This window comes from Equus caballus, chromosome 22, assembly GCF_041296265.1.
Source record: "Equus caballus isolate H_3958 breed thoroughbred chromosome 22, TB-T2T, whole genome shotgun sequence".
NCBI classification, from domain to species: Eukaryota; Metazoa; Chordata; class Mammalia; order Perissodactyla; family Equidae; genus Equus; species Equus caballus.
In genome coordinates, this window is record NC_091705.1 from 7494038 (window position 1) to 7514452 (window position 20415).

The 20415-nt window shown below is 43.6% G+C and overlaps 1 long non-coding RNA gene across 2 annotated transcripts; it reads left to right on the forward strand.

Moving 5' to 3' along the window:
- Nucleotides 1-544: 544 nt before the first annotated feature.
- LOC102149060 (uncharacterized) lies at nt 545-7547 on the forward strand. Of its 2 annotated transcripts, none has more exons than XR_011430620.1 (4): nt 545-778; nt 5057-5149; nt 6507-6601; nt 7176-7547. It is a non-coding gene; the product is annotated as an uncharacterized lncRNA (long non-coding RNA). The 2 variants fall into 2 exon arrangements; XR_289228.4 differs by having other exon boundaries at nt 575-778; nt 7206-7547.
- The last annotated feature ends 12868 nt before the right edge of the window (nt 7548-20415 follow it).

Consider the following 20415-nt stretch of genomic DNA (forward strand, 5'->3'; position numbering starts at 1 on the left):
CTTCAAGAACATAGGTCTGGCAGTCAACCTCCTAGGAGCCCAGCAGGAGGATGCCAGGAATCCCCCATTAGTAGGCAGACTTTTGTTCAATTCCCCTGTTTCCAGTAAAGCCGCATCTGTGCCTGTTGTCCCTGAATGGAAAGAGTCTCTAGTTCAGATTCTTCATTCCCGGGGCTGGGCAGGAGGAGCTGGTGGACAGCATGGGACAGAGGTGAGGCCCCAGGGTTCTAATTGTCCCTTCCTTATATGGATATCCATATACTATGCCTCACTTTTTAACCCTGTGGCAAATTATATTTTCCAAAATGGCTGCACCGATACATGTCCCACCTACAAGCACTTTTTACAAACTGATGTTGACACATCTTCATTGAGAGGTAGGGGTCTAAGTTCCCTCCTTTTGAATCTGGGTAGAACTTTGTAACTGCCTAGACCAATAGAATGCAGCAAAGTGATGCTCTGTGACTTCCAAACTAGGTCATATAAGGTAATATGACTTCATCCTGGCCCTTCTCTCTTGGGACGCTCACCATGGAACCTAGCTGAGAGGAAGCCCAGGCAACGTGGTGATGCCACACATGGGTATTCTGCTCAACAGCCCCAGCTAAGGTCCCAGCCAACAGCCAGCTTTGACTACCAGACATGTGAATGAATGAACCTTCAGATAACTCCAGCCCCACCTTTGAGTCTTTCAGCTGAGCCTCAGACACTATGAAGCAGACTAGCTGTCCTCAAAATGCCGTGTGCGAATTCCTGACCTACAGGAACCATGAAAATAGTAATGATTATATGTGTTTTAAGCCACTAAGATTTGGGGTAAATTGTTACTCAGCCATAGATAACTAATACACTCCTCTCTTCAACAGTCTCTTATACTTCTAATTTGTGAGCTTTTTCAGTGTTCTGTTGCAAAAGTTAGCTTCCCTCTTTTTCACCCCTCTGCCTTGCCCCATAACCCTGCCCCTCATTGCAACATTTGGTTTCTCCTTTCTTTGCTCTACTAAGTCCATCCCTGCTTGTCCATCTACTTTCTATCCTTCAAAACTGTTGATATCTCTTGTCTGCATGTTGTTGCTTCTCCTGTTCTCTGTGCCCTACTAGGGTTTGCTTGTATTTTTAACCCCTATGTGATTATTTTAGTGAATTCAGGGATGAGTGGGGATAACTACATGTGTTCAATCCACATGTTTAATTCATGGTCTCCCCTTTCTAATCAGGTTGAACCCAAGATGGTTTAATTCTTTCCTGAACCCTTGGAACATCCTCTGATTTAATTTTGTGGCAAGAAAGAAATGAACTCCAGCTATATTATACACAAATATATGAAACATTATGAAGTTTTCAAATAGTTGAAGGAAGAGTTGAATGACCAAGACAAGGGGAGGGAAGAAGGTAGAAAATCTTCCCAGAGTGTTCACAGATCTCTCTTTTGTCCAAAGTCGTGCTGGCCAAGAGACAGAACATGAGCCTCAAATGTCGTTTTATATTTTCTAGTGCCACATCAAAAAAAAGAAAAGAAAAGAAAACATGTGGAATTAATTTTCATTTATTTTGTTTGACTCAGTATATCCAAAATAGTTTCCCTTCAACATGTAATCAATTTAAAAATTTATTAATGAGATATTTTACATTCTGGTTTTTGTACTAAGTCTTTAAAATCTGGTAATTTACTAGCTAGCCCTGATGGCCTAGTGGTTAAATTTCGGTGTGCTCTGCTTCAGTGGTTGAGTTCCTAAGCTCAGAACCACACCACTCATCTGTCAGCCATACTGTGGTGGTGGCTCACATAGAAGAACTAGAATGACTTACAACTAGAATATACAACTATGTACTGAGGCTTTGGGGAAGGAAAAAAATCAGGTAATTTACGCTTACAGTATATCTCAGTTCAGACTAACGACATTTTAAGTGCTCAATAGCCACACGTGGCTAGTGGCTACCATATTGGACAGTCAGGTATGAAAATAATTGTAATTTCCCTTCAAGGAACTCAGCTCCAGAAATTTTTTTGCTTGTGTCTCTATGTTTCAAGTATTAGGTTTTCAGGAGAGAAAATCTCATGGATCTATCTTGGGTCTACTCTGGACCAATCAGCCAGGGCCAGTGGCCATCAAGTAATATTGAAGACCTGGCCACTGGGGGCCATTTTGGGTATCAGAGAAGGTGGAGCTGTAAGTCAGGCAACCTCCTAAGAGGGAGAAAATACACTCTTCTCTTAATATTTAATCGTGTCACATGCAATATTGTGGGAATCATTTTTTTATTTTCTGTATTTCCTTATGCTTTGACATCTTAGGGCCCTGCTGAACCTAGAGATACTGCTCCCCCAACCCCCCGTGCTAGCCAGTTCCTAGAGATAGTAAAGGACTCACCTGCAAGTGTGCCTTTAAATGCAAACCACCAGTCCAGAATCCATACCCCAACCATCTCCTTTATGAGGCTCTCACACTCAGGCCAGGTACTAGAAAACTAGGGACAACCCCTAAGCCCCAGAGCCCACTGAAATGATCAAACCAGTCATTCTTAAGCCTGCTTACCCTACCTTCCCCATTCCTTCCCTTGGAAACCACCATATAGGCTCTTGCCTACAGTTTCCTCTTCTCTCCCTCTGCCTCCTAACCATCCCTGGTGCTTCCTCAACTGGCTCTGTGTGCTGTGCCTCCTGTTTCTAGAGAACGGTGAGCTTAAATTTCTTCCTTCATGACAATCATTTCTGTGTGTCTTACCATACCTGATTAAAACAAATCCTGGGTATATTTCAAAACAAGCATTGTACGTTTTATAGGGTTTCCAAGTATGAGATGGTACTCAGTGAAAACTCTCCTTCCCGTTTGCCCATTCTCCCCATGCCCCAGGATAAACTCTGTCTTAGTTTTTCATGAATCTTTCCAGAGTTTAAGTCCCTGTAAGCAAATACAAATATTTTCCCTCCTCTTACCAAAAAGGCGGCATAATAAACCCATTGTGATATCTTTTAATCATCTCATGTCTACCAGCGTCACTTCTGCTCTTGAAGTCCTTGTAGGAATTTAAAAAAATTGTTAGTCATGCGTAGTTTATTTAATTTTTGTGTTATTATTATATAGTTTGCCACATCTGTAGATCTCTTCACTCCTGTAATTTTAAACTCCTGGAGGCAAAAGCTGTGTCGCATTTATCTTTGACAGTGCTTCACCTCGCACAATGCTTCCCACACGGTCAGTAAAAGTGAGTTAAACCGAAAAAGATGATGAACAGATCTTTCTGAAATAAATGAGTTGTATTAGGAAAATGCATGCAACACCTATCCTTTTCCAGTAGTAACTAGTTTAATAAACACTGTACATTTAGAATAATTTAAAAATATGTAGTTGTCTTGATTTCTTTCTGTTTGAAGCAACAACATGCAGACAAGAGATATCAACAGTTTTGAAGGATAGAAAGTAGATGGACAAGCAATTTTTTGCATTTTAAGGATGGGCTGATGGCATCTTGGGAGCTTGGAAAAAGACGAGTGTAAACACCATGGCAGAACGTCATTCGAACCTACCATGTGTAAATAATAACCTCCTCAAATAAACGAGTTAAGGTTTAGTATCTTTCCTACAAGGAAGAGACTTACATTTTGTTTGGAAATGTTTCGTGAGGAGCATGAAGGCATAAGACAAAGCAAGCATAATTCACACCAACAGGAGACAAGAAGAAAGAGCAATGTTCCCAGGAAGCACTATGAGAAGCTAAATGGCCCACAGCCCCCTGTTCCTCTGACCGTCCTGGTGTGAAGGCCAATCGCGCATTTTCACAGCCACGGCAAGTTTTTCCGTCAGAAGTGGTCTGTAGTAAGATCGGTCTAACCCCCTCCCAACCCCAGGGAGGTATTGCAGGGAGGTATTCAAAACCTTTTCCTCTTGAGGAAAATGGTCATTTGTTCTCATGAAGCTGCATTTCACCAAGCAGGACAAAACATAATCCTGAATTTTGTGCATTCCAGATATCATCATCCCCTTTGTTATTAACAGCAAATATTTATTGAGGGCAGGGACCACGACTTTGCTCTCGTGTCGCCAGAGCCTAACACAGTGCCCTGTTTGCGTCTGTTGAGGGGAGATAAGCCTGCTCTCAAGGCACCAGTAGTCGACAGTGACATTTAGCACCTTGTACAATGCCATCTAGACATAGACACATCAGATTAAAGTAATTTAAGTTTTTTAAGCATTGTAAAACACTGGCGTATTACTACTTATACGAGTAAAGGCACAGATCCTAAGTATACAGCTTAATGAGCTTTTACACGTGAATACGTTCATGAAGCCACCACCCAGATGGAGACAGAGCACATTTCTAGCACCCCAGAAGCCTCCTTCACGTCCCCCTCCAGTCATGATCCTGATTTGCATCATCTTAGATTAATTTTGCCTGGTTTTGAACATTATATAAATGGAATCATTCAATGTGTTCTCTTTTGTGTCTGGCCTCTTTCGCTTAATACCCCGTGAGATCCGTCCATGCCGTTGCACGGACCAGTAGTTCTTTTTCGGTACTGGGTAGTGTTTTCCAGTACGAACACAGCACAATTTACACACCCATTCTCCTGAAAGGACATCTGGGAGGTCCCAGTTTAGGCTGTCATAAATGAAGTGTTATGAACACTCTTACACATATCTTTTTTTTAAAAAAATGCTTCTTATTTATTTGTTGACTTTTTTTGGTGTAGCATTTTACGAATTTTAACATGTGTGTAGAATTACGTAACCACCAAACAATCGAGATGCAGTCCCATTACCCCAAGGAGCTCCTTGCTCTCCCTCGCCCCTTGTCCCTGACAGCCACCGATTAGTCTCCACCACAGTGGTTTTGTCGTTTGGAGAATGTCATAGAGATGGAATCATATAGTATGTAACCTCTGGGGACTGGCTTCTTCAGCTCAGATAATTCCTTTGATAGCCATCAATAGTACGTTCCATCTTATTGTTGACATTATTACACATCTTTTGATGGACATAAGCACTCACTTATGATATATTTGCAGGAGTGGAATTGCTTGATCATAGTTTCTTCATGTGTTTAACCTTACTAGGTATAGCCAAATATTTGTCCAAAGCAGTTGAGCCAGCAACGTAAGAGAGTTCCAATTGCTTCCTGTCTTCACCAGCGTTTGGGAAACATTCTGGTCAGTTGTGTATGTAATGTTTTAGTCATTCTTATAAATGTGTATGTAGTAGATTTTAAGGTTTGTCGTAAATCGTGGAAAGAATTAGTCATCTTCTGTTGCAGATGCTGTTGGTGCCCTGCTAGATCCCCTGGGATCCCTTTTACTGTCCACAGCTGCTGCAGGTGCTGCTGCTAACAGCTCACACCTGCAACTTGATCCAGCGCTTGCCCGTGGGCCATTAGAGCTGCCACACAGTTTTCATCCCCCCTGCCCCAAACACACACACACACTGGGGTGGTCGCAGCCAATGTCTGACTATTATGGGGTACGAAAGCCCAGTTCCCTTGCCTCAAGGCAGACAGAGTCACGACGTTGCAATTTATACTTCAGAGCTCCCCATGGGATCAGGCTGAGACTGACTTCACCTGAAACCACATCCGTGTTTGGCTTTTCCACCTGCCCGGTCCTGCTCCCCTCACTCCCTTCCAAGGTTTTCCTGTGAGCACCCCTCAAAAGAACATGTGGGCAACAACCCCCATTTTCAGCACTGCTTCTAGAGAACGTGACCCAAGACAGCTTTGCAGCATCCATTTCTCCATCCTCTGCCCCCAAAGACTCAGCTCTCTGTGTATGCTGTCTACTTAGAACAACTAGACATTTGTCTGCAACTAACAGAAAAACTGATAAGCAGCTTAACCAAACAAGTGTTTGTTTTCTCAAGCAACCTTACCTCCATGTGACAAGCGCTAGTTAAGTTGCAGGCTTCCAGGCAGAACTAGGAGATAAATGAAATTACCTTTGACCACCCACTTGCTCTTCAGGGCCCTTCTGCTTCTGTTGGTCCCCTTCCACTGGCTTCCCCCATGTGTCCCAGTGATCTCTGAATGCTCACTCCAGTCATTTTCACACAGTACCCCCTGGGAATTCTCAGGTTCTTGGGGTGCTTTAAAGAGTCTGCACACATGAATTGATATTTTATGCTAAATAATAAAAATCTTGAAATCTTGAGATTTTTGTCACTAGGCAAATTAATAACTAGGCAGTTAATTTCATTAAACTTTTTAAGACATCCCTCCAGTTACTTCTCATCATAGGAGGTGATCAAATAAACTCATCTGTGCTCAGGTGTTAATGACAGTCATTAATTCTTTGGTTCAATTAGTGTTTATAGAGGGCCTGACCCAGGCTCTGAATTAGGTGTAGGAGATAAAAATATAAATAATATATTAGTCTCTCTTTTAAAGCCCTCTTTGTACACATGTCATTGCATTTTTCACTCTGTCATACTTGTCAGTTTGCTGGTTTATCTTGTCTATTAGATTGTAAACTTCTTGAGATCAAGAACTATATTTTATCTCTGTGCTCCTACAACTAGAACAGTGACTGGATCATCCAATACGCGTTTGTGGAAAGCAGAATGGCGGAGAGGGACGTGGAAGGATAGAGAAAGAGACGCAGGAGGGGAAGAAGGTAGGGTAGACTAAAGATGGCCACCTTATATGCACCCCTAAGTTCATTGCAGCAATATTCCCAACAGCAAGACATGGAAGCAACCCAAATGCCCATCAACAGATGAATGAACGGGTAAAGAAGATGGGGTATATATATACAATGGAATACTACTCAGCCATAAAAAAGACAAAATTGTGCCATTTGTGGCAACATGGATGGACCTTGAGGGTATCATGCTAAGCAAAATAAGCCAGACAGAGAAAGATAAACACTGTATTATTTCACTCATGTGTGGAAGACAAACAAACACAGGAGGACAGATTAGTGGCTACCAGAGGGGAAGGGGTTTGGGGGAGGGCAAAAGGGGTAAAGGGGCACGTACGTATACATATGTATGGTGATGGATAAAAACTGGACTGTTGGTAGTGAACACGACGCAGTCTATACAGAAACTGAAATATAGTGATGACACTTGAAATTTAAATAATGTTATAAGCCAATATGACCCCAATAAAATAATTAAAATTCTTTGCAGTTTTTCCTCCTGAGAGGCAGTCTATTTCTGTTCCCCTTGAATCCCTTTTCTATACAGGGTGACCTTGTGACTTGCTTTGACCAACAGAATGCAGCAGCTGTGATGCAATTCCAGTCCCAGGCCTTAAGAAGATCTGGCAGCTTCTGCTTTTGCTCCCTGGGGGAAGCCAGCCCGCTGTGAGCAGTCCAACTATCCTGAGAGATCACCTGGAGAGGCCAAGCAGAGGAGAACTGAGGAACCCAGCCAACACCAAGGACTGAAGCCTAGATATATGACCCCACTTGAATTGTTCCAACCAGACCTCAGCTTTTTGAGCCATTCCAGCTGAGGCCCCAGACATCACAGAACAGAGATGAGCTATTCCCACCATGCTCTGATCAAGTTACTGACCCACAAAGCCATGTTCCAATGAAATGCTGTTTTAAGCCACTAAGTTGTGGGATAGTTTGTTGCACAGCAAAAGATACCTGAAACAGGAGATATTCACCACGAAAATGACAATTCCTTTCATCATTCTCAGTTTTTATTCTCCTTAAAATATGCCTGTGGGAAGAAAACAACTCTTAATACAAGGTAAAAGTCATAATAGAGGAGATATTTGGGGGCAGAGAAAATATTTCTGACACATTCCTCATATCCTACCAAGGGTATGGTATGTCTGGGTTGGTCATGTCGGATGCCTTGATCAGGACTAGGGGGATGGTGGGAATCGGGGACAGGCAACCACTAGCCCTCGACTCCGGTCAATAAGACTCACGAGGGAATATGGGCCCTGTGTTGCTAGATCTTCTGTTTTTTTTCCAGAGGCAAAATAGCCAGATTTTTATAGGAAATCTCCAGATTTTATACCTAGACTATAAAATTTGTTGGGCTGCCAATTCAGCTCTCTGTTCCAGTGAATGAGAGCACTGGACGAGCTGTCATATTCACATATTGCACAATGTGTCTCTCCGGGCACCCTGTGGCTTTTGAAAATGAAAGTTGGTCCGCCCATGTGCTTTCCAACAAAGTCCTCTAAGCATTTACCTGATTCTCTAAGGCCCACCTTAAGCCAAATCCAGCCACGCCCACTCATGTACATATAATCTACAGCCGCTTTGGCACAACAATGGTGGAGCTGAGTCATTGCCGTGGACACTATATGGCTCACAGAGCCTAAAATATTTACTATCTGACCCTTGGCAGAAAAAGTTTACTGACCCCTCTAAGCCAGTGGTTCCCAAACTTGAGTGCATTAGAATCCCTGGAGGGCTTGCTAACACACACACACACACACACACACACACACACACACACACTGCTAAGCCCCATCCCCCGAGTCTCTGAGTCATTCCATCCGGGGTGGGACCCAATAATTTGCATTTCTAACCAGCTCCCATGAGACTGTTGCTGCGGTTCTGGGGGGCACGCTCTGAGAAGTGCTCCTCTAACCTTAGTATATCAATACTTACCATAATGCCATTTCTTTCAATGCTCCATCCTACAGTTATGGCTGCAAAGGCCCCAGACTACATGGCAATTCTGACTGACTTCAGCCCATTAGGTAATTCCACAGCTGCAGCCCATGGGCCCCAATTCCTGCTGCTCGTGGGTGTATGATGACAGCTGCGCTGTGAAACGTCTGGGAAATGGCAGAGGCTTAGCTGTTGTAGCAAAAGGACCCCAAAATATAGCAGTTTCTATAAGAGCGAGGTTTGTTTCTCTCATGCCAACATCCCAGCTGATCCAGGATGACAGGGTGATTCTGGGTCACATGGGCATTCAGGGACCTGTTTTCTTTCCATTTTGTGTCTCTGTTTTCAGTTCCCTAGGATGTTATTCTTGTCTGCATGGTCATAGGCTGGTCCTTGCCACCTCCACATTCAAGCACCTGAGAAAGGGTAAAAGCACAAGTGTGTGACAAGGGGCTCATCGTCAGTTGGAGATAACCAGAAAGCCGCTCATTTCACTCACTTCTGCCTGCTGCCCATTGGCCCTATGTGAGAGGCTGGAACATGCTGCTTCTTGTTAGGCAGCCCTGGACCAGGAAGATGGAGAAGAGATTTGAGATGAAAGCAGTCTGTCCCTTGAAGATGACTTCAGGGGAACATTCTGTTTCTCAAAAATAAGAATTTGGGGCAAAATGATTTTCTTATTTTCGAGAAACAGAATGTTCCCTGAGTCTCCGTCTCCCCTCTGGTCAGTCTGAAAGTCTATGCTGGGCACTCTCAGGCTCCCAGTTCTGAGTCCTTTAGCCTCTGTGGCTGAGCCCCTCCCTCTAGGTTCCTTACCTCGCCCCCTACCCGCTCTCTACAGAATCTGCTCTCTGTGAAATTCTGTAATAAATTCCTCTCACTATGGTATTAAAATCTGATAACAGCTAATAGCGCCACAGTACTTGGTGGGGGGGGGGGGGGGGTATTGGAGCATTGTGTCCTAGCATTGGCACAGGGCAATCGGTGGGTGGGTGTTTTTGGAGTAAGGGAAAGCTTCCTGTTCCCCTGAAGTCACCTTCAAGGGATAGAGGGCTTTCGTGTAAATCCTGATCTATTTTGGCCTCAGATATTCTTGGAAGATAAGTAGAGATCTGCTGCCTTTTAACCCCACCTGGAGTGAGATTGCGGTGTGCTCATTGGGAGCGGCTGTCAGCTGGTTCGATTCTGGATTCAGAGTGCCCTCAAGGAGTAGCCCTGGGGCACCTGCTGGCATCCTCCTTCCCCTGGACTAACCCCCTGGGCTGGGGTGCCTGGCCCCTCAAGGCCCAGGACAGCCCATGTGGGTTTTCTCCCCTATGGAAGCAGAGAACGATTCCCACCCTGGCTCTCTGCACACACCTGCTAATGGCATGGAGCCAAGGTAGGCAAATCTCTCTCTCTGTCTCTCAGAAAGGAGACCCCAGGGAAGGCCTTTTCCATTCCCATCTTGGATCCATTAGAAATCTTAGTTGCAACTCAAACTGGGTTTAAACTAAATGGGGAATTCCTGGCTCATTTACCCGAAAACTCTAGGAATAATTCCGGCTTGAAGCACAGTCTGATTCAGGGGCTCAGACACCACTGTGGGGCCTGGTCTATCTCTCAACATCTAGCAGCCCTTCTCTGTTGGCTCCACTTTCAGACAGGCTGGCAAGATGGCGGCAGCAAATCCAACCTTCATCCATGTATTAGTCAGGGTTCTCAGAGAGTCAGAACCAATACCAGTATATGGAGCGCGAGAGAGACTTATTCTGGAATTGGCTCACGTGGTTATGGTCTTGGCGAATGTCCAGTGCAGGGCACCGGACAAGAAGAGCAATGGAGCCAAGAGGATCTCAAAGTGTCCCACTGTAAAAATGACCCTTCCAGAATAAAGCATTTGTCTTACTTTTTCTATAAACTGTAGCTCAGGGATAAGTTGTTGACAAGGGGAAGTTTCTCTTTATACAATATTCCAGCTAATAAAGAAGGAGTGGTAGATGAGAGCATCACCCATCTCTAAGTCCCTAATGAAGTAATGGATATTGGCAATGCTCATTAATTGCTGCTAAAACCACAAAAAAAGGGACAAGACATTTTGTGCCTCTGGATGGAAGAACTCAACACCACCTGATGTATCCTTGCCAAAAAATCAACCCTGAGTATGATCAGGCTTCTGGATCCAACAACCAATTTACAGAACACGTTAGCACCAGGGGGAGAGAATCAGTAAAACCAGACTGTGGGAAATTCTACCAGATAAACAGCTTGGTTTCTTCAACAAATTAATTGCAAGGGAAAAAAGGAGATGGGGAGGGAACCTAGAAGAGATTTAAGAGACACATCAACAATAATGATATTGTAGTTATGTACTTTAGGTGTCCCCATAGTTTAGGAATACATACTGAAATATTAACAGGTGAAATTGCACATCTGGGATGTATTTCAAAATAATCCCAGTGGCGGGGGCATAAATGAAAGAAGAGGGGGCCATCTGATGATTAGTGTAGCTGGCGATGGGTACCTGGAGCTTCATTATACTATTCTTTCTACTTTATGAGCATTTGAAATTTTGCATAATGAAAGGTTAAATAAAATAACCTTTCCTACCCTGGATACTCTTTCTGGATATGAAGCTGCCTCTCTCCTTCCTTTTATAGCCAAGCTTCTTGAAGGAATGGTCTCTGCTCTTTCTCCACATCCTTACTTTCTGCTTGTGCCTCTAACTGTGCAGTCTGGCATCCACCCATGTTCCTTTTCCACACCTGCTCAGGATAACATCCCCAGGACCTCCACAGTCAGGAACTACTTTTCTGCCCTCAACTCCCTTGACACTGTGGGCTACATCCTCCCTTCAAACTCCCTCCAAACCAGGATCACTGGAGTCAGACAACAAGGGCTCACATCCAGGCCGGCCACATCTTGGCAGGGTCTTGCTGGAGAATCGCTCTCATTCTCCATCTCCCCATCTCTAAAATGACAATAATAATAGTTTCTACCTGTCCCAGGTACTTATTACTATGTAACCATCCACCCCAAAATTGAGGAGCTTGAAACACTATTATATACTGTGGTTCTAAGGGTTGATGGTCTCAGCTGGGCGGCTGTTGCTTGGGGTCCCCCAAGAGGTTGCAGTCAGATGTGCCCAGGGTGAAGGCTGCCTTCACTCAGATGCCTGGCTCTAGACTGGGATGCTGGTTGAGCATCTCTCTCTCTCCATGTGGCCTCTCCCCACAGGTAGCTCAGGCTTCCTCTCGGGATACTTGGGCTTCTTACATGGCAGCTGGCTTCCCCCAGAGCAAGCATTCAACGAGACAGAAAGTGTAAACTTCTGATCTCCACAGCTTGGAGGCTGGCACATCACTTCCACTATATTCTATTGGTCAAAGTTGTCACAGAGCCTGCCAGGATTCCAAAGGAGGGGACTTAGTGAAGTACCAGGGAGAAAGTCTCAGTCATTCAGCCGTGAAATAAACCCTACTCTCTATTATAAAAGCAACCTCGCCACCAGTCTCTCTTTCTTCCTCCTCTACAGCATCTTCTAAATCAGAATTTCTCAAGATATTAATGTGTTAGGTGCTCCTTTGACTGCAAGAAATATCAGTGACTTAAACAGTAGAGGGCATTTTTCTCTCATTACAAAGAATATGGAAATGGACGGTTGCAGGCATTGCTTTAACTGCTCAAGGGTGCCTTCAAAGGCCCACACTCCTTCTCTCTGCTCTGCCAACCTTGGCATATGGGCTTTCATCATCATTCTGGTATCCTCATGGTCACAAGATGGCAGTCACACCTCCAGACATCAAATCTGAGCAGAGTTCTGCTTAGGACTAATTGAATAAAACTATATCACATGGCCATAACTGGCTGAAAAGGAGGCAGGGGAAGAGAGAATCGGTACATTACTATGCCACATAAAATTGGAGGTCTATTATCAAGGAAAAGGTGGGGAATCGACATTTAATAGGAAAAAACTGTTTGCCACATTATGTTAGCCACATTTATGTATGCAGCTCATTGCTCAGTACTCGGTAAGCAGTAAATATACACCTATGTTTGATAGATGGTGGCCATCGTGGATTGAGAAGTCAGGATTCCAGGTCACCTTCTGTAAGGGAGATTCCCTACCCCTCATCCTGTGACAACATCAGCCTCCCCCACTTGAAAGGCCGCCTTCCTCTAGAACAGTATCGCCCCCAAATCATTCTTTCTGACATCACCTGCAGGATTTTAGCTCTATGTATGCACCACTCATGCTGCCACTTGGTGGCCATGAGAATGTGCCTCTCACGTAACTCACTGCAGGCAGTGTGATTGGCCCTGCGCCTGGGCGGCTGCACTCTGAGGTCCATCACTGTGTTGTGGGTGAGACCGTGCTTCACACAGGTTGCTCCAGCCAGTGACTCAGCACAGCAGGGATACTGAGGCAGCCCTGCCCTGGGAGACAGAGGACTCCTTTGCCAGGTGACTTCAGCTGAGGACTCCCTGAAGGCCTTGCTGAATCTTCCTAGGAACTGCCCGGCACTCTAAGACGCTTCCACCCAACCTCCCTCCCTTCCTTCCTGCTCTGCTTCACTGGGGTCAAATGTTTATCCTGGTCGGACAGCTCTCCGAACCTCTTCCGGTTCCCCTCCATTGTCTCTCAGGCATAGCCCCTAATAAATTCCTGGCACGTTTAATCCCATTTTGGTATCTGCTTCTCGGACAATCTAGACTAACGTATATTACCTGCCTAGTACTTATCTTTAAATAAGTCATCATTAAATAAATGCACTTAAAAAGGAAATTTTTGAGCCGGCCCTGATGGCCAAGTGGTTAAAGTCTGTCACGCTCCTCTTTGTTGGCCTGGGTTCAGTTCCCAGTTTCAGAACCATACCACTCATTTGTCAGTAGCTGTGCTGTGGTGGCAGCTCACTTAGAAGAACTAAAAGGACTTACAACTAGAATATACAGCTATGTACTGGGGCTTTGGAGAGGGGAAAAAATATTTGGCAACAGATGGTAGATCAGGGTGAATCTTTCCCAGCAAAAAAAAAAAAAAAAAAAAAAACCTGCTTGGATGATTCCAACAACAACAACAAAAAGGAAATTTTACATTTTACATCACTACCAGAAATAGAAAGCCAACATCACTTGCCATAAGCAGAGAGAAAGCTGAAAATACAGACAGCAATATAGATCAACAAAATGATGTTATTAAATGTTAGCCAGGTACCCATTGCTTGCCTGCCAGAGGATCAAAGTCTGAGGTTGGCTTGTTCATTAAAGAGATCCTAGCCAGTGCTAAAAAGGTATTAAAGACCTATTAGCACCAAGCTAAGACTTTCTCCTGGACCTAATCAGAAGTATCAAAAGAGAACCAAAAAGAAAATAACTTTCTCAGTTGGGGCCCTCATGCTAACATTTACCGTAGGCCAGTGAATACCCCTCAGACAGTCACAGAGCCTTGGTTGTTTACAGGCAACAATGTTGAGTTCATTGTTGGGAAGCCTTTTAGCAGGAAAAGATTGAGATATTAATTTGTGTTTTGTTCTACCATAATTTTTCCTCCATCAGTACCCATCAGGTAGATGGTCCTTCATGCTTTCCAGTCTTTGGGGAGGTCTGTGTTTTGAAAAAGCAAAGTCTTTTGAAGGCATCTCTCTTGTGGTCTTTAAAGAAAGCCTAGGGGCTGGCCCCACAGCCAAGCAGTTAAGTTTGTGCGCTCTGCTTTGGTGACCCAGAGTTTTGAGGGTTCAGATCCTGGGCGCCGACCTAGCACCGCTCATCAAGCCATGCTGAGGCAGCATCCCACATAGCAGAGCCAGGACCTACAACTAGAATATACAGCTGTGGACTGGGGGGTTTTGATGAGAATAAGAAGGGGAAAAAAAAGATTGGCAAAAAGGGAAAAAAAAGAAAGCCTAGGGGCCAGCCCTGTGGCTGAGTGGTTAAGTTCATGTGCTCTGCTTCTCCCGGTTCAGATCTCAGGCGCAGACCTATGCACCGCTCAGCAAGCCATGCTTTGGCAGCATCCCACGTAGAGGAAGTGGAATGACCTACAGCTAGGATATACAAGTATGCACTTGGGCTTTGGGGAGAAAAAAAGAGGAAGATTGGCAACACATGTTAGCTTATGGCCAATCTCCTCACCAAAAAAAAAAACTATCTCTACATTAAAAAAAAAAGAAAGCCTAAACTCGTGAGTGGGGAAGAGAGATGTGGACGCAAGAGTGTGGGGGGAGAGCAGGGAGGTTGCTCAGGCTGGGGAGGGGGACAGAGGCCCAGGATCCAGAAGCAGTGAGGGCTTTCATGCCCCTAACTGGGGGCAGGATCTAGAGGGGAGAGGAAAGAAGGCGGCTTCATGGCAAACCCATCACATGGGGATGGGACCACAGAGTCCGGTTAAAGAGAACAAAATTATGTGATATCCACACACCAGAGTTTGTGGATCTGGATTCATGTATACCTATAAGCATCTTAAGAAGATTAAATCAGTAACTCATAATGATAATCAACTCATTCCCAAGCCATCTACCTATTTACATTGATATTTTTATGATACCCCAAAGAATGGAGATCTGTTGTTTCACATGTAGGTCCTTAAATTACAGAACCATACCCTCTGTCTCATAGGAGTAAGCCAAAAAGTAATTGTCGTCTGGTGGCCTTTGCAGAACCAGCTTATAGTTCATTGGGAAAGGACACAGTGTCTTTTCCATGAGTCACAGGAGAGCAGAGAAGTGAGCAAGTGTCATTTTAATAGCTATTTAGTTGAAACTGTTGGTAGCAAGTGAGAAATCACAACTCCAACTGCCTTAAGCAAGAAAGAGAGAGAGAATTTATTTGACCAATCCAGGGGTAGACTTGCTTCAGGCAGGGCTAGATGGAGTACTGTCATTAGGACTCAGTCTTGCTCTCTCTATCTCTAGGCTTTGCTCTCCTCTGTCTTGGCATCATTCTCGGGCAGCTGCTGGTGGCAAAGGTGGCTGCCTGCCCCAGGCTTGCGTCACATCCTCCCTCAACAGCAGGGGAAAGGGAAACTCAGCAACAGATCCTCTCGGGTGCAGGTTCAGTTTGGATCTCACTTCTGCCCTTGAAGCAATTGCTGTGGCCAAGTTGAAGGCTCTAATTAGCCAGGTTAAATGCCCACCTCCCAGGAGGGGTGGAGTCAGCCTGTCCAGAACTGCAGGTTCAGTTACAGGAAGATGGGGGAATAGATGCCGGAGGGCAGGTGAAAACACCAGGTGTCCTCCACAGGTAGACTCTTCCCTTCCCCAGACACAGGTGCTCCCAGGAGGAGGGAGAACTTGTTAGTGTGGAGCAGACACCTAAATCTGTTCTTGGAAAATTCTGAGTGCGTTTGTAGACTGAGTAACCGTCAGGCGAGGGGGTCCCCACACGGTACATCCCAGGCAGACTGGGGGCCCTGTTGAACACTGCTGGTTTCTGCTGAGGTCAGGATACTCATTCTCAGCATTGTGGTGCATCCCTAATGAGGAGCTTAAGAACAGGGGTTCTTGACCTTTCTAAGCCTTAGTTTTCTTACTTGTGAAATGGGAATAAAAAGAGTATTTCTCTCCCACAAACGGTTGCTTAGTCAAACAATGTGTCTAGGGCATCCTACCCAGCGTCCAGATCATAGAAGGCGTTTGATTAACGTTGGTCACTGTTATTTGAACATTAGGAAAATGCTTCCTACAAGCACGTTCACAAAAATGATTCTTGAAGTAACCCTGTGAAGTAGATAAGACACACATTATTGTCCCATTTTACGGTTGGAGACACAGAAGCTCAGAGAACTTAAATGATTTTGCTGTGTTCCTAGAGCTTGTAAATGGCAGAGCTGGGTTTCAAAGCCAAGTCATTGGCCTCCCGATGCCATCTCCCTGTCACCCCCCCAAATCACAATGCTGACCGTGAAAATGTTGGGATGCCTAAGGACAGTCTTCCAGAACAACACAGGCTCTTCATGTCAACCATGAATAGTCTAGACCAACACTGTCCAATAGAAATACAATGCAAACCACAAACGTAACGTTAAATTTTCTAGTAGTTGTATAAAAAAGCAAAAAAAGGGCTGGCCCCGTGGCCAAGTGGTTAAGTTCGCACGTTCTGCTTCGGCGGCCCAGGGTTTCGCTGGTTCAGATCCTGGGCGCAGACATGGCACTGCTCACCAAGCTAAGCTGAGGTGGCGTCCCACATGCCACAACCAGAAGGACTTACAACTAAAAATGCACAACTTGTACCGAGGGGCTTTGGGGAGAAAAAGGAAAAATAAAATCTTTAAAAAAGCAAAAAAAAAAAACCCCTGAAATTGATTTTAATATATTTTATTTAACCTAATAGATCCAAAATATTATCATTTCAACATGTAAATCAATATACAAAACTAAGAAGTATTTTATAGTCTTTTTTTCACAGTAAGTCTTCCAAATCTGGTGTGTATTTTACGCTTATAGCACACCTCAGTTCAGACCAGCCACCTTTCAAGTGCTCAACAGCCACGTAAGACCAACTGGCAGGCTTGTTTTGGACAGTGCAGGACTAGAGGCGGGTTAAGCATACATTTAGGGCTCCAGAAAAGCAGGAGCGTGAAATAGAGGGGCAGAGGGAAGAGAGAGAGAGAGATTTTGCTTCAATGAATTTAACCAGAACCTTGCAAATTAGTCAAGAAAGAAGAAATTTAAATTGAGTGTACATATTCTGTGGTTTAGTATTGCTTTTATTTTGAATTACAGTAGGATGGGGATGAGACACTCTAATCTTGTCCTTGATTAGAAGACAGCTGAAGTCTTAATGCGGTCCTGGGGACAACGCCAATTGCAGAATAGATGACCTGAGATGTGGCAACAGTACCCACTCGAGCTTGTTTAATCAGAAAAGGAATTTATTAAAGGATTTTAGGGAGCTCATGGAATCTCCAGGAGACCACAGGAGCCAGCCACCCTAAACGTTGCGCAAATTGCAGTTTCAGGCTTTCCAATAGGGGCTCTGTTGCAGCCATGTCTGGACCAGGGCACCTCCAAGACTACCATCCTGGCTGACCACAAGGACGCTGACCACCGCCTCCTTCCTAAATGGAGTGTGTGGCTATGTCCTAGCCATAGAACCTGGGTCACACAGCAGCAAGGGAGTCTAGGAGAGCAATTTGCTGGCTCCTTTGCCAGGAGGTGAGACTCACAAGGGGAAATTGCCTCAAAGTAAAGCTGTGCAAATGGGTTTCCTCAAGCGTGGCACGTATCCCCTACAATAAGTTTAGTTAACATCCATCACCACACATGCTTACAGTTGTTTTGGTAATGAGAAGTTTTAAGGTTTTCCCTCTTAGCAACTTTCAATGTTTGTTTGGTTTTTATTAAACTAATTTTGAGATTATGTAGATTCATGTGTGCCATTCATCCAGTTTCCCCCATTGGTAAATTTTGCAGAACTAGAGAACAGTATCGCCAGCAGGATACTGACATTGAGACAGTCCACAGGTCTCATTCAGATTTACCCAGTTTTACCTGTGCTCCATGGTGTGTGTGTGGGGGGGTGGGGGGTATTTAGTTCTATACAATTTTATCACATGTGTAGGTTCATGTATCAACTACTACAGTTACGGAGCAGTTCCACCACCACAAGGATTTCTCATGTTGTCCTTACAAAGTCCTAAGTCCTGATAACCACTAATCTTTTCTCCGTTTTTATGATTTAGTCCTTTCAGGAACGTTACATAAATGGAATCATATAATACACAACTTTTGGGATTGCTTTTCTTACTCGGCATAGTTCTCTAGAGATTCTTCCAACTTGTTGCTTGCTTACCTAATGGTTTTAACATACGGGTTTGCATTCTTCAAAAAAATATTGTTTACTTTGATCTGTTTTTAAAAATAATGTGAGTCTTATAGTACAATTCTTCTGTAACTTGCTTTTTGCACGCAACAATAAGTTTTTGAGATTTCCCTTTGTTAATGTGTGTGGCTGTGGCACTTATCACTGTATGTTAACCCCATCAGTTATTGATGGGCATTCGGGTTGTGTTCAGGTTTTTATTTTTTGAGTATGATGAATGATGCTACTATGAATATCCTTGCCTGTGACTCTTGGTGCCAAAGTTCTAGACATTTTCTAGATTACAAAACTTGGAGCAGAATTTCTGGCTCATTTAATATGTGTATGTTCAATTTTACTAGATAAAGTCAAATTCTTTTCCAAAATGTTTGAATGAATCTATATGCCCATTAGCAATGTACAAACAGTCTCATTGTTCCATATCTTCAACAACACTTAATATTGTCAAACTTGTAAATTTTGCTAGTCCAGTAAACATGAATAGTATTTCATTGTCATTTTAATTTGCATTTTCCTGTTTACTAATGAGATTGAGCATCCTGTTAAGTGTTGATAGGCCATTCTTGTTTCCTCTTCTGGGAAACACCTCTTCATGTTTTTTGCCACTTTTTTTTTGTTTCTCTTTTTCTTTTTCATTCATAAGAGTTCTTTATATATTCTGGATTCTAATCATTTGTAGGATAAATGTGTTTCAAAATGTTCTCTCAGTTTGTTGTTTGGCTCATCATTCCCCTTAACGTGTCTTTTTAATGTCTTCCAACAAAAGTTTTCTAATTTTATCTGCAAAGACTTTCAACAATATTTTAAAAAATTTATTTAAAGGCACTTTCTGTTTTGGTTGCTGTTCTGTTTTTTCATTAGACTGCTATAATTTTTCTGTTACTGATATGTAGAAACACAACTGACACACACACCCACCCACCCAATCACACACATACATTTTCTACAAAACAATCTTGCTGTTTTATTAATTCTTTAATTAATCTGTAGATTCTCTTGAGTTTTCCATATAGACAATCATTCTGACTACAAATAATGATAGTTTTGTTTTTTCCTTTATAGTCCTTATACTTTTATTTCTTCTTTTTTGTCTTATGTACCCGCAGGGAAGCCTGTCTAAAGTTGAATGGAGTATGAGAGCAGGCAGCTTTGTCTTGTTCTGGAGGGCTGTCTCCACAGGTGAATTCAGTTTGTGAGAGTTTATCTAGCTGGGTACTTATGATTTGTGCATTTGTTTCCAACACTATATTATACTTCAGTGAAAAGTACAAAAAAAAAGATTTTTTAAAAGGACTATTTCCCCAACATCCTAACCTCTCCTTGTAACTATATGCTGTGAAGATGCCACTGAGCAGGTTTGTACCCGTCTATTTTCAACTGACTATACATTACTGGAGAAAAGAAGTCCTATGCGAGAACACCAATGGCTCTTTTCATGCATTTGAAGAACCACTGGGGAGAGGGGGTGCAGGCAGTGTCAGCAGCCCCTGAGGGCAGAATGTGGACGCGAGAAGGGATGCAGGGAAACAGATTTCCATAAAGCAGAAGGAAAAGCTTCCTAACATCATGGTTGTTTAACCGGAGAATAGGCAGCTTTCTGAAAAAGTGAGCTCCCCAGCACTGGAAGTATTCAAGCAGGGCTGGGTACACACTTACCAAGACGCAATGCAGGGCCACCCTCCCCGTAATATGGGGTGGGGTGTGGACCATATCCTGTCTTCTGTCTCTTCCGACTCTTTAAGCTTTGAGATTTTTAAAGAATTGGGGTCATTTCTTATCCTACTTTTAGAGAAGCTCTATCAACTCCTCTCATAATCCTTAGAAAACTGACCTCACAATAGAGAAAAATCAACAAAGGTAAAACTAATTCTTTGAAATTATTAATAATATTGATAAGCCTCTCTCAAGTCTGATGAAGAGAAAAAGAAACATGACAGATTAGAATTCCTTTCTCCCAAAGAAACATCCATCCAATATCACAGCAGGCGTGCATCTAACAGTCACTGAACAGCAGCGTGTCCCCTCTGGCTCTCCCCCTCCACCCC